The following is a 13,809-nucleotide window of genomic DNA, read 5'->3' on the forward strand; positions in this document are numbered from 1 at the left end:
CATGTGAGAACAAAACATTTAAAAATATGGATACAAAATGAGAAACTTGGGAAACAACTATAAGATTTTTTTAAAATACGATTTCTCCCAAATGATTAGAAAATTTCCCCAAGTAGATTCCCTGGGACACAAATGGGTCCCTGGAAAAAAAAACAAAAACAAAAACAAAGACGTTAAATTGTTCACTATATTTGGAAGACAGTACATACTTTGTTTCTTACTTGGAGAGATGCGATGCGTATTAGCATGTAGTGGAATCTATAGCCCTCTGCAGCAGGAGATCTGGGTTTTCCTCAAGGCCCTTCTTTCTCAGATGTACTTGACCCTTGAAGATTTTATTGGGTGATACCTTTTAACATCTCACAAAAATCGCCATTTGGGAAATGCAGGCAGTGAAAATGGAAAGAAAGACAAGCTTCAGCTTTCAGATGTGGATTCTTCTACTAGAGAAATTTTGAGAATGTCATTCTCTGCAGTCAGGGTTAGTGAAGTTCAAGCCTATGAAAGAAATTTGGGGGCAGTGTGGAAGAATAGCGGGGGGATGTCTGTACTGATATGTACCCATCCGACAGCCTGGTATGTAGTTTGGCCAGACCCATGCCTCCCCCTTGGTGGCACTCTCTGTAATTGGAGAAAAGATCCTGTGTTCCCCTCCCTCAACCAAATGCAAAAGAGGGGAACAAAGACTTGTGAAAACTGAATTGTTGTGGTTTAGTCACTAAGTCATGTCCAACTCTGTGTGTCCCCATGGACTGTAGCCCTCCAGGCTCCTCCATCCATGGGATTTCTCAGGGAAGAATACTGCAGTGGGTTGCCATTTCCTTCTTCAGGGGATCCTCCTGACCCAGGGATTGAATCTGTGTCTCCTGTATTGGCAGGTGGACTCTTTACCACTAAACCACAGGAAAGTTACTTACCCTCTTATTTATATTTATAAGAATTTTGATGTAGCAGAGTTTTTTTTCCAAAGTAAATCACATTTTTGTTGTTGTTCAGTCACTCAGTTGTGTCTGACTCTTTGTGACCCCATGAATTGCAGCACATCAGGCTTCCCTGTCCTTTACCATCTCCCGGAGTTTGCTCCATTGAGTCAATGATGCCATCCAACTATGTCATCTTCTGTTGCTCCCTTCTTCTCTTGCCGTTAATCTTTCCCAGCATTGGGCTCTTTTCCAACGAGTTGGCTCTTCACATCAGGTGGCCAAAGTACTGAAGCTTCAACTTCAGCACCAGTCCTTCCAATAAATATTCAAAGTTGATTTCCTTTAGGATTGACTGGTTTGATCTCCTTGCTGTCCAAGGGGCTCTCAAGAGTCTTCTCCAGCTCTCAGTGTCATATCTTTTTGCCTTTTCATGCTATTCATGGCGTTCTCAAGGCAAGAATACTGAAGTGTTTTGCCATTCTTTTCTCCAAGTAAATCACGTACATAGATTTTTTTTCCTTAATGGGAAAATATTACTTTTGAGTATTCTGTTGTTAACACAAGTCCGAATGCCCAATGCACAGGGAAGCCAAACAAACTGAAATGTCAAGAGTTGGGGGCAGCAAAATGTTTATTGCTGGGCAATGCAAGGAAACAGGGTGGCTCATGACCTAAAAAGCCTGGAGCTCCCAGGAAGAGCTTGGGCAGCACTTTTAAAGAAAGCTGGGTGAGGGAGCAGGGTCATAGAGTCTGGGATCAGCTTGTGCACTGTTCTCTGATGTGACGGGGAACAAAGTGGTGTCACAGGGTTGGTTAAGACCTGGGGCTATGTGCTTAGGGTGGTCAAGTAATTAAGATCTTCCATTTGGGGGGAGATGAGGGTTTTGCATGTGCAAAACAACTCAGAAATTTTGCATTGAATACTATTTTCCAGCTACTTCAGAGAGGAACTAAAGGAGAGGATGTGGGGGAAGGCCCCTCAGGGTCCTGCTCAGTTACATTATAATCCATCAGTTTCCACAGGCCAATTTCTTTAGACCTATAGAACAAGAGAGGAATTTATATATGTCACAATCGATAGCCTTATATTTGTTTTGAATGTGATATTGCATTTCATGCCTTATATGCTTTCCCCACCCCCTGTGGTTACGTCATTCGTAGGGACTATTCCAATTAGATTGTGGTTCTTTAACACTGGCCAAGCCAAGCTGGAAGCAAGGTGTGGGTGTCAGTTTTTATTAGCACCTTTGCTTAGATAACAGGCTTCCAAAAGGAAAAGGTGACAGGGCGGAGTTGAGGGAAGCTCAACTATATGTCAGTAGATCAACATCTTGAGTTTTCAAAGAGGTTGTCTGTCTTTCAGCTGTCTTTAGAGGAGGGAAATGGATCAGGATTTCATAATCTTGAATTCTTGGTCCATGGCCCCTTGCCAGCTTCCTCCCAGGACCCTGCCCAGCTTTTAGTCTTACCAGCAGGCTTGTGATGTGCTCCCTCTGAAGGGGCTTTTTAATCTGGAAGAGGACACTGTCCCCCTTGTTGAGACCGAGTCGGGAAGGATATTCCTGGGCCCCTTGGAATCTCATTCAGCCTAATGTACTTGGAAATGAACTTGCTTGTCAGAGAACAATTGACAAAAGAAAGAAAAATCTCGATTAAATTTTGAGTCTAAAAAAAGCTGCTCTTAATCACTTCTTAAAATAGCAGTACTCTTTCATCACTAAGCCCACAAAAATGTGCAGGCCTGAAATTTGGTCAGCCTTGTTTCAAAGATATGCTTATAATGTCTGTGCAGCCGTTCACCACCTAAAATAAAACAAATCAAACACACACACACACAAACCAATTAACTAGGGGAAAAAAGATGTTTCTTCATAAGCCTGTTCCTACGATTCCTGGTATTGTTCAGGAATAATACTAGCTTTCTTTCCAGTGGAAATATTTTACTAAGAATTTTTTAGCATTCAGGCAAATCTCCAGACCAGAGATAGTCTAGGACTGTGGTATCAGGTCTGTGCCCTCAAGTGAACAGTTCTGAGACACCCATTGTAATTTTATTTATTTATTTTTGGCCATGCTGGATCTTTGTTGCTGCTGGGGCTACTCTAGTTGCAGTGCACAGGCTTCTCATTGTGGTGGTTTCTCTTGTTGGGGAGCATGGGCTGTAGGGTGCAGGCTTAGTAGTCGTGTTGCTTGGTCTTTGTTGCTCTGTGGCATGAGGGATCTTCCCGGATCAGGGATCAAACCTGTGTCCCCTGCATTGGCAGGTAGATTCTTTACCAGTGAGCCACCAGGCAAGCCCTGAGATACCCATTAAATAGTTCTCTCAGTGGGGACTGTCAAGGATGACCCAAGCTTGAGATGCTTCTACTGTCATTTCTCCACGGCCAAATTAATCTGCCACCTCAAGGGCATCCAGCCTGTGTAGAAGGGAGAGACCAGAAGTCTGCCAAAGTTAAGGTTACTGGAACTTGGAATTACCAAACAAGTATAGATGGATAGATGGATAAACAGATACATACATAGATGGGGCTTCCCAGGTGGCTCAGTGGTAAAGAATGCTAAGGGAAATGAACTCAAACCATGAACCTAGAGAAACAGAGCTCTGTTGGGACAGAGGTTTTATTTTAAAGAAATCTTCATGGCTCAAGCAAGGGTAGCAGTGATGGCTGGTGCCCAGTGGAAGTGGTGCTGTTTTCTACAAGTCAGGGACAAGCTCTGTCATAACCACAAGTTTCTACCCACTTAGATGGTGGGATAGCACTGTTTTAGATGCAATGACTTTGGTAAAGGCTTCCCAATCTCCATGATGCTCTCTCTTCTTATCCCCATGCTTCACTTTCTCCCTTTGCCCCATAGATCACTTAATGTAAAATATCTGGAGGGCATATTTAATATTATTTTATTTTTAATAATGTTTTTGTGTATGACCATTCCTTTGATATTTATATATCATATTTTACCCTTGGTAATGAAATTCTGACCACAAAGAATGCTACTGAACGGTTTCATTCGTTTTGGGGAGAGACAGTGTGTGTGGGATTTAAGTGCAAACCTGACAGCCAAGGATTGAAGGTGACCCCACAACTTCCCTTCTGGGTACACTGGAAAGTTGTTAACTCTCTGTGCCTCAATTTCTTCATCTGTAGGAGAGAGAGAATAAGAGCAATTTTCATAGGTTGTGATGAGAATTAATATTTTTAAAGTGTTTAAGACAGACCCTGGCACATAGTAAACATTGCATAAATATTTTCCTATTAATTACGATACTCTGCACATGTTTCTATATTTCTTTATCTGGAAAGGGAGGGTGTTGAGGATTAACATTGTTAAGCACCTACTATGTGTCAGAAACTGAGCTAAAGGCATTTAGATTGCTTTACTTAATCCGCATGGTAACCTACAATTCAGATATTACTCTTCCTTTACAGATTAAGAAATTAAGATTTGCAGAGTTTAAATTGGTCACCATCATGTAGCTAGTGAGAGGTGAGCTGTAACTCAAACCCAAGACTACCTGGCATGAATACCTTGTCCCATTTTTATTTGTTCCCTTTCATCTCATTCCCAGTTCTTTTTTTATGATACCCCCCCTTGAAATGGTTTTACATTTTCCAGTGAAGAAAACCTGATGTACTCAGAATGTCCAAACCAGACTTTCTAACTCCCGTGAGAACTGCCTCTAAAACTATTAGCTTCATTTTTTTTTCTGCTACAACATAAAACAAAGAGTAATGGCATGAAAAATATGACTTGACAACGTCATTTATATTATAATTTTCCCCATATTATGAAGTTTATCCCTAAAACAATACCCTTTATGGCAAAATCTAGCTTACTTTTGTTCTGTTGTCAACTGCAAAAATTACATTTTAGTTTTTTGAGTTTCTTTGTGTTCAGAGAGCTTGTGAGCAAATGTTTCTACACAGAAGAAAACCCCAAACTGAGAAGATTAATTCATAGTAAGTCAAATCTGACGCTAAAGTAGTTTGATCTGAGATTACCATTGACTACAAATTGCCATCTGTGCTTATTTGTTAAAGATGTCAAGTGTAATTAATTCAGTGGACCCAGTATTTGACAACCTCTGTTAACAGGATTTGCAGAATACATACTGGTATGTTAATTTTCAAATTAGAGCTGCTAAGTGTTTGTTGGTTTTGCAAAAATAGCTGCTTCTGTCCTCTGACCAAACGTTGAAAGGCCCAAAAGGGGAAAAGAAGTGATCATTTATTAAAGATGTTCTATGTGCTAAGCACTGTGCTGAGTACTTTGACCCACGTAACCCTAAGTCATCCTCCGTACTTTCTTGTAAGGGGGCAGTTATTAGATTCTTCAGTGAAAAAAGGGTTCCAGAAAGCTTTTGTTTCAGACCCCATGAGATGGGATGACTCTGACTTGAGCCTTTATGTTCAAGACTCATTATTAACATGTAAGGACTTCCTTGCTGGTCCAGTGGTTAAGACTCCACGTTTTCACTGCAGGGGGTACAGGTTTGATCTCTGGTCGCACAACAAGGATCCTGCGTGCTGTGCAGGCAGCCAAAAATAAATAAATAGAAGTAAAAGACTCATTATTAACGTGTCTTTGCAGACCTGATACTCCTTTTCATGTTCTAGGGGGAAATAGAGGACAGAAAGAAGGAATCACCTTGTCACTCATGTGTTTCCTGGTCACCTCCAATGGTCAAAACCCTTAAGTCCTTCTCAGGAGACTCATGTCCTTGGACAAAGGCTAAAGGAAGAAAGCCGGCAGATTGATCTTGTTCGGATTTCGGTCAGGGAGGAATACTGTCTTGGGTAGAGGCAACAGAAAGTGGAAAGGAAGAGACTGGCGCGCCACTCTTTGTGAACAGGATCAGACAGAACACTGACAGTAGAAGGCAAAACCTGGGCTCGATCGGAACTGAAAGAAAGCCTTGGCTCTGAACCTGTTCCTCTTCCCCTAAACTTCCACCCAAGGCCTACTTCATTTTGCATATTTCCCAGCACCCCACCATTAGTCCTGTGGCTGGAGCCCCTACACTAGTTTATAGAAGCCCCCCTGAGTGTCTAGGTTAGAGAGGGTCTCCCCATTGTCAGGCCTCAGAAGTTAGAAGGGACAGCTAAGGAGGAAATCCAAGTCCCACTGCAGTAGGGAAATAAAGTGCTTTTCTGATATCTCAGCTTTAAAAGGAATTTATTTCCCATGGTATAATTGTTAGAAATGGTGTACAGACTCTGAAGTATTATTGGAGTTAAGCTCCAGCAACAATTTGCAAGAAATGGTTTTGTTTTGTTTTTATGAACTGGCCTGGGAACCTAACAACCACAAACAACATAATTTTCTAAGAAAGTGTCTTCCCAATTTCCTATTTAAAAAAATTTTAAATATATCATAAGTTGGGTCTAGCTTAAAGTTGATGAACTATGGGAAGTACAATCAAAAGAATCTTAAAAAATTCCCCAAATAGGGGAAATAGGAATGTAACAATTGAATACAATAAGTGAAATTAGAAATGGTTCACAAAAGGAGATGCTAAAATTGGGGCAAAATGGAGGAAAAAAACTTAATGTACTTTGAAATGATTAAGTAATTTATAAAACACATTAATCTTCAAATTTCTACATTATGAAATCAACCCTAAATATTCATTGGAAGGACTGATGCTGAAGCTGAAGCTCCAATACTTTGCCCACCTGATGCGAAGAGCTGACTCATTAGAAAAGACCCTGACACTGGGAAAGATTGAAGGCAGGAGGATAAGGTGACGACAGAGGATGAGATGATTGGATGGCATCACTGACTCAATGACATGAGTTTGAGCAAACTCTGGGAGACAGTGAAGTACAGGAAAGCTTGGAAGTACAGGGAAGTCCATGGGGTCACAAAAAGTCAGATTCAACTGAGGGACTGACACAACAATTAGCATTTATCTCAGATAACATACATCTACCATGACATAAAATACACATCAAATATATGAATCTCTTTATTCATTTACTCATTTATTTTTATTTAAAATTTTATGGATTTATACTAGACACATGTGCAACTGTGTACTATAGTTTTTTCAGAAACAAATTTGTAGTATTAAATATGCATCAAAGTTCTTAAATCATGCCTCTTACATTTTATAATCTTTCCGTATCCCCATTAACCCCATTTTACTTTTGTAATTTTCAGGATTGTCTGAACTTTTGCTAAGTGAAGGTTTTCTTCTATATTTTTATTTCTGGGTTTCTGCATTTTACTGGACCTTAAATTTATTTATGTACAGTCATAAGCTAAAAGAAAAAAAAATCCTTGCTTACTTTCTAGGCAAGGTATGGTAACTGAGGAAATACTTGCTGTTCCTTTAATATTTTTCTACATAATTGGATCTATTTTAGCAGTCTGAGCTATTGCAGCTATTATGAACTGAACAATGGAGGAAGGCCAATTATTCCAAAGCTGAATTTAACTGTGGCTCACCTTATACAGCTATCGCTCTTCAAAATCAACTACAATCCAACATGCATTTTCTGAAGAATTCAAGAGGCAGGCAGATCAACACCATGAAACAGCGTCATTTTAAAGTGTAACATTAGACATTAAGAATCTTGGACCATCTGTGCTGCAATTCTGCTTCTTAGAGTTCCTGGCCAATGGCACTCTTAAATACATTTTAAAAATGCAGATTGATGGTTAGGAACTATATCAAAGAATTTTTATTCATAAAAATCTTCTATATGAGAGGCATCTTCTCATATATGCTGTGTATTCAGTATAAATGAGTCCTCCCAAAATTAGCCTCAAAATTGGCTTGAGCAAACAGCTGTAAGAATTAGGGGAAGTGCATATGCTAAGATGAAAATCCAAATGAAAGGTACCAGTTGAAAGAGACTGGAAAATTAGGTAATAAAATTCAGTTTAAAAATAGCAAGTGGGTAACATAGACTGCTGATATGGCCTCTGTGTGTCTGGGGTTGATGCCACTGAAGCAAACCTGATACCCAGAAGCTCCTAAGGTAACTGATTGACTTCTCTTTGCCGTAAGAAAAATGGCAGCTTGAGTGATGTTTGTCTTCAGCACCTCCTTACTTTATGTGACTCCCATCATTGCTCATCTCAACATCTTATTTCAGTTTCCTGAGTGTTTGGGATCCCTCTGCTTCTTCCATCCTCTGGTAAGTATCCCAGATCCTTGATCTTTCTTACCCATCAAAGCATATCTGAAATGCATTCAGTTCCCTTAGGGCATGTCTCCCACTGAGGTAGCAGCATAGCATGACTTGGGAATCAGACAAGGCTTCCAAATTCTGGCTTGGATACTTACTAACTGTGAGACCTTGAGTGATATATATAATCCTTTTGAGCATCATGTGCAAAAGTAAAATTAGCATAATAGTAGGAGGAGCTAACAAGATTGTTGTGAGTATTACAACACACAGCATATTTGAAGTGCTTGGTATTATATCCGAAAAACAGTGAAGGTCTAGTAAATAAAAGATACTATAAATAATTTGATAACATACAGTAAAAAGAACCCAGACTTTTACATTAGTGAAAAATCTAGCAAAAAATGTATCAATTCAGTTTAGTTCAGTCGCTCAGTCGTGTCTGACTCTTTGCGACCCCATGAATCACAGCACGCCAGGCCTCCCTGTCCATCACCAACTCCTGGAGTTTACTCAGACTCATGTCCATTGAGTTGGTGATGCCATCCAGCCATCTCATCCTCTGTCATCCCCTTCTCCCCCTGCCCCAAATCCCTCCCAGCATCAGGGTCTTTTCCAATGAGTCAACTCTTTGCATGAGGTGGCCCAAGTATTAGAGTTTCAGCTTTAGCATCAGTCCTTCCAATGAACACCCAGGACTGATCTCCTTTAGAATGGATTGGTTGGATCTCCTTGCAGTCCAAGGGACTCTCAAGAGTTTCCTCCAACACCACAGTTCAAAAGCATCAATTCTTCAGCGCTCAGCTTTCTTCACAGTCCAACTCTCACATCCATACATGACCACTGGAAAAGCCTTGACTAGACGGACATATGTTGGCAAAGTAATGTCTCTGCTTTTGAATATGCTATCTAGGTTGGTCATAACTTTCCTTCCAAGGAGTAAGCATCTTTTAATTTCATGGCTGCAGTCACCATCTGCAGTGATTTTGGAGCCCCAGAAAATAAAGTCTGACACTGTTTCCCCATCTGTTTCCCATGAAGTGGTGGGACCGGATGCCATGATCTTCGTTTTCTGAATGTTGAGCTTTAGGCCAACTTTTTCACTCTCCTCTTTCACTTTCATCAAGAGTCTTTTTAATTCCTCTTCACTTTCTGCCATAAGGGTGGTGTCGTCTGCATATCTGAGGTTATTGATATTTCTCCCTGCAATCTTGATTCCAGCTTGTGCTTCTTCCAGCCCAGCATTTCTCCATGTCCAGTTCTAACTGTTGCTTCCTGACCTGCATATAGGTTTCTCAAGAGGCAGATCAGGTGGTCTGGTATTCCCATCTCTTTCAGAATTTTCCACAGTTTATTGTGATCCACACAGTCAAAGACTTTGGCATAGTCAATAAAGCAGAAATAGATGTTTTTCTGGAACTCTCTTGCTTTTTTGATGATCCAGTGGATGTTGGCAATTTGATCTGTGGTTCCTCTGCCTTTTCTAAAACCAGCTTGAACATCTGGAAGTTCACGGTTCACGTATTGCTGAAGCCTGGCTTGGAGAATTTTGAGCATTACTTTACTACCGTGTGAGATGAGTGCAATTGTGTGGAAGTTTGAGCATTGTTTGGCATTGCCTTTCTTTGGTATAAGTACTCTATAAGAAAAATTACAAAACTTTATTGGGAGAAAGGAAGGAAGATCTAAATAAATGGAGTGATATGCCATCTACATGGATTGAAAGAGTTGACATAGTAAGGATTTAAATTTTTCCCAAATCAGTCTCAATATTCAATGGCATCCCAATTAAAACCCCAAGAGACTGATTTTCATTTTAGCCAGCTGATATTAAACTTTTAAAGAAATAAATTTCTTTAAATTTCTTTAAATTTATTTAAATAAATATTCAAGACACACTGGAAGAAGAGTTATGAGGAAAGAGGATTTCTTCTGCCAAATATTAGTCATGACTGTGTGGAATTATTGCAGATAAAGAGACTCCTGAAAAAGAATAAGGATACCCAAAACAGACTCAGGCATAAATTGATATGATTTGTGACTAAGGAGGTAGTCCAGAACAATTGGAGAAATGATGATCTTCTTGATAAATAATGCTGGTATAACAGTATCTAAATGTGAAAAGAAGGCTTCTATGATGGCTCAGTGGGTAAAGAATCTGCCTGCAATGCAGGAGACACAGGAGATACAGGTTCAATCCCTGGGTCAGGAAGATCTCCTGGAAGAAGAAATGGCAACCACTCCATTATTCTTGCCTGGAGAATCTCATGGACAGAAGAGCCTGGCTGGCTACAGTCTATTGGGTCACAAAGAGTCGGACACCCCTGAGCAACTGAGCACAGCACAAATGTGAAAAGAATCAAACTGGACCCCTTCCTCACACCACACACAAAAATCAGCTTCATGTGGATTATAAATTTAAATGTGAGAACAAACATTTTAAAATGCTTAATTAAACTCATGAAAAGGCACCACAAATAGTGTGAAATTATAAGCCACAGAAGGAAATGATATCTGCAACATATAATCAACATAGATTTGTATCCACAAATCAATTAGAAAAAGGCAGACAACCCAATGAAAAGAGCAAACGTCTTGAATAAGCACTTCACAAAAAAAGGAAATCTAAATAATGAATAAGAATATTCCAAGATGCTCAAGTTCATTAATAATTGTAAAGTACAAGCCGAGATCCTAGGGCACACACAGGAGTGCCAAAATTAAAACTTTGATAATAACAAATGTTGGCTGGGATGTGGAGAGCTCTCATACACTGTTGGTAGTCGTAGAAATTAGTACGATTACTTTGGAAGACAGTTTACATTTTCCAGTAAAATTGGAGCTACACATACTTCGCAACATAGCAATCCTACTCCTGGATATATCCCTAGAGAAATCCACACAACTGTGTCTCAGGAGATATATAAGAGTGTTCCAAGCAGAATTTTGATAATGATCTTCAACTGTAAATGAACCAAATGTCCATTAACAGTAAAATGGCCATAAACATTAAGTGAATGACTAAATCGTGGTACATCCATTAGCACATTGCAATCCTACAACAATGTAAAAGGAGAAAATAGAGGGTTTTTGGTGAGGAGGAAGAATCTTATGAACACAATACTGATCAAAAGAGCAAGGCACATAAGACTGCATACAATTTATTTTTAATTGATATAAAATTGAAAAATAAGAGAAAGCACATTTCATAGGGAATAAAGCTATAAGGAAGCTAGGAGGGTTAGGACTACCCTAGGAGAGCTAGGACAAGACCTCCCTCCAGAATAATCAGGGCAGTGGTCACCTCTTTGAATTGGAAGTGTCACAGTGGGGACTTCAGAGGAGCAACCAATATTTCATTTTAAATCTTGGACATGGGTTACAAGCATATTTACTACATAATTATACATTCCAATGTATGTTTGTGTCCTTTTTCATTCTTCTTTGTGTGTGTAATATGTCAAAAGAGAAAAGAAAAAAAATATGCCCACCAGAAAGAGAATCATGGTGGTACCATTTTAGAATTAAAATAAAGTGCTGTTATTATCCAGCCTCTGTGCTTTGAACATAAAACCTGTGTCATGCTGACATATTGAGCAACTTTACAAGTGTCATTGACAAACAATATTTGATGTTAAATAGCAAGATAACTTATATAAATTAAGCACTTACTAGGTCCCAGGCAATGTGCTAAGGGTCCAACACACAGCTTATTTAATCCTCTCCATAATGCTGGGAGGTAAGTGTTATGATTGTTTTACAAATGAGGGTAATGTATGTTTGTCAGAAAAGTGTTTGTGTAAAGTCTCACTCAGATTGAGGAAATGGCAGAGGTGAACTCCAACCCAGGTCAGTTTGACTGTCCAGCTGGCTTGCTGAGCCACTGTCCTGTTTCCCTCCTTTGTGAGCATTTAGACTTGGTCATTAATAACAAAATCTCATGGATTAAAGATCTAAACATAAGACCAGAAACTATAAAACTCCTAGAGGAGAACATAGGCAAAACACTCTCCGACACACATCACAGCAGGATCCTCTATGACCCACCTCCCAGAATATTGGAAATAAAAGGAAAAATAAACAAATGGGACCTAATTAAACTTAAAAGCTTCTGCACAACAAAGGAAACTATAAGCAAGGTGAAAAGACAGCCTTCAGAATGGGAGAAAATAATAGCAAATGAAGCAACAGACAAACAACTAATCTCAAAAATATACAAGCAACTCCTACAGCTCAATTCCAGAAAAATAAATGACCCAATCAAAAAATGAGCCAAAGAACTAAATAGACATTTCTCCAAAGAAGACATACAGATGGCTAACAAACACATGAAAAGATGCTCATCACTCATTATCAGAGAAATGCAAATCAAAACCACTATGAGGTACCATTTCACGCCAGTCAGAATGGCTGCGATCCAAAAGTCTACAAGCAATAAATGCTGAAGAGGGTGTGGAGAAAAGGGAACCCTCTTACACTGTTGGTGGGAATGCAAACTAGTACAGCCACTATGGAGAACAGTGTGGAGATTCCTTAAAAAACTGGAAATAGAACTCCCTTATGATCCAGCAATCCCACTGCTGGGCATATACACTGAGGAAACCAGAAGGGAAAGAGACACGTGTACCCCAATGTTCATCGCAGCACTGTTTATAATAGCCAGGACATGGAAGCAACCTAGATGTCCATCAGCAGATGAATGGATAAGAAAGCAGTGGTACATATACACAATGGAGTATTACTCAGCCATTAAAAAAAATACATTTGAATCAGTTCTAATGAGGTGGATGAAACTGGAGCCTATTATACAGAGTGAAGTAAGCCAGAAAGAAAAACACCAATACAGTATACTAACGCATATATATGGAATTTAGAAAGATGGTAACAATAACCCTGTATACAAGACAGCAAAAGAGACACTGATGTATAGAACAGTCTTTTGGACTCTATGGGAGAGGGAGAGGGTGGGATGATTTGGGAGAATGGCATTGAAATATGTATAACATCATATATGAAACGAGTCGCCAGTAAAAAAAAAACACACAAAATCTTGAGCATAACAAGATGACTGCTATATAGAGATGGTTCCTACAGCCTGGCATTCATTCCCATAGACATCTACACAACAAGCTCCATGTTGGACTTTGTGGCTACAAAGAGGGAAATGACACCAGCCCTGCCCTCGGAGCTCCTGATCTGGGAAGAGTCTAGTAAGTAAACAAATAAACAAAGCAGTAGTCTATGGGTTTCTAAAGTGGAGTGAGGATACTCAAGGCTGGAAGAAGGAAATAGGTAAAGGTAAGAGAAGATGCTTTAAATCATATCCTTTTAACCAACCAACCAAACTTCTTTATTACCTATCCTTCTTTATTACTCATTTCTATACTTGTCTCCTGGAGAAGGCAATGTCAACCCACTCCAGTACTCTTGCCTGGAAAATCCCATGGACAGAGGAGCCTGGTGGGCTGCAGTCCATGGGGTCACTAAGAGTTGGACACGACTGAGTGACTTCACTTTCACTTTTTACTTTCATGCATTGGAGAAGGAAATGGCAACCCACTCCAGTGTTCATGCCTGGAGAATCCCAGGGACAGGGGAGCCTGGTGGCCTGCTGTCTATGGGGTTGCACAGAGTTGGACACGACTGAAGTGACTTAGCAGCAGCAGCAGCAGCAGCAGCAACATACTTGTCTCCAATTACTTTGGAGCTAACTTTATCCCATAACTTGCTTTTTAACTGGACTCCAAGTT

The 13,809-nt window shown here is 39.8% G+C and overlaps 1 long non-coding RNA gene across 3 annotated transcripts in view; it reads left to right on the plus strand.

Moving 5' to 3' along the window:
• LOC133259052 (uncharacterized) overlaps positions 1-13,809 on the plus strand; it is a 129,670-nt gene that overhangs the window by 107,127 nt on the left and 8,734 nt on the right. For 2 of the 3 annotated variants that reach the window (XR_009740248.1, XR_009740249.1), the window contains exons 3-4: positions 8,027-8,068; positions 13,174-13,269. This is a non-coding gene — a long non-coding RNA (uncharacterized LOC133259052). The remainder of the gene's footprint in view (positions 1-8,026; positions 8,069-13,173; positions 13,270-13,809) is intronic. The other variant, XR_009740250.1, reaches the window with a different exon arrangement.

This window comes from Bos javanicus, chromosome 13, assembly GCF_032452875.1.
Source record: "Bos javanicus breed banteng chromosome 13, ARS-OSU_banteng_1.0, whole genome shotgun sequence".
In the NCBI taxonomy this organism is placed as follows: domain Eukaryota; kingdom Metazoa; phylum Chordata; class Mammalia; order Artiodactyla; family Bovidae; genus Bos; species Bos javanicus.